Genomic DNA, 1,554 nt, shown 5'->3' with positions numbered 1-1,554 from the left:
CAATGACAAAGCACATCAGCTGCAGCCTTAACAGGAAAGCAGGCTTTGTTTTATATGGCCAGGTTTTACTAGCATCAGAATGAACAGAAGTTGTTTCGCAGAATACTGTCAGAATAGAAATCAAATACGAATATAGCTGTGTGAAACCTGGACATGTATTTTTAGGTGCACACACCCACACACATATGCAGCCCGAATAGTTCATTCCCCTCCTCTGATACAATCAGGGATGCCTCCAGCGGGAACATGAGCCCAGGCATGCTCCTGACCCAATTTGCCTGTGCCACCCCTATTTTAACTACATACTATATCATGTAACAGCTTGAAAAGCTTTTTTTCAGTGACTTTTTCTTTCCTCCACATTCTCACAATGCTACTCAGTTTCCTTTAACAACACACTAATTACCGCAGCAGATCAAACCTTAAGTTCTGCAGTTTAGTGCTCAGTACCATATGCCTCCCAAAAAAGCGGTAAAACTGCAGTAATTAAGCTAGGGGAAGAGTCTCCCTGAAATATTAGTTCTCATTGAGTTTTCCCCCATAGGCTTACGGCTTAAACCATGACCTACAATCCCTTCAGCAAGATATCAATATGGAATCACTGCGTTCACTTGCAATTACTTAATGGTAGCTTATTTACATTTCCACCTCATAAACAGATCTTCCTATTTTAAGAGGCAACTATCCAGAGCGCTTTCCACAATTAACACAACGCAGTTTTTCAGCTTGAAGGTTATTCCAGCCAGCCACAGTATCTGCTTCCAAATTAAACCTGAACAGCTACGGCTGGCTGTTTAAAGAGTGTTTCCAATCTCCAAATCACACCTCATCTCTCTTGAGCCATGGCCCTCCTTCCCCCGCGGCAGTATTTGTTTTACCTTTTGTAAGTCCGGATTGCCTTGATCATTTACATCCTTCCTGAACTTCTCTGTGGTAATATGCAAAGGCTGAAAAATCATGCTGTAAGCATATGGAGCAAGGTTTGCTAAAAAGCATGATTAGCTGATTAGTCAGACTGCTGAAAACCTTATGCAGGAAGCAAGGATTTGAGGCTCCCTGCCCTGCCACGGGGTTTCAGAGATGAAGTGTTCAGTCGTAACACGGGAAACTCTTTTGCCTACTGCTACCGTACTGCATCCTCCCCTACAGAAGCCCTTCTGATATTTCTTAGGCACCAGAGGGCATATTTCCATTAACAGACTCAACCAGAAGTGAAGGATTCAGCACTCTATCCTCTATTCATCCCCACTGGCAACAGCCGGTGCAGCACCCGGGCGTTCCCGAAATGGCTCCCGCAGGACCCGCTACGCTGCAGGAGGAGCATTTCCAATGTCAACAAAGTGAACAGGACTCCTCTTTTGCAAGGCGACACGTCACACCCCACGCCCTCTTTCAGTATAGCAGTCTTCAAAATGACAACATCAAAGCTTCGTTTTAATTGACACTGAAAACCTGTTTTCACTGTGCCCTTTAATACTTAAGGTGACTAGAGTAAGTCTCTCTATAAAGAGCAGGTGTAAGAAACTAGTCAAGAGAAGAAGGGAGAAAGAAGAA

This window comes from Mycteria americana, chromosome 3 (genome assembly GCF_035582795.1).
Source record: "Mycteria americana isolate JAX WOST 10 ecotype Jacksonville Zoo and Gardens chromosome 3, USCA_MyAme_1.0, whole genome shotgun sequence".
NCBI classification, from domain to species: Eukaryota; Metazoa; Chordata; class Aves; order Ciconiiformes; family Ciconiidae; genus Mycteria; species Mycteria americana.
This window is presented reverse-complemented; position numbering follows the sequence as displayed.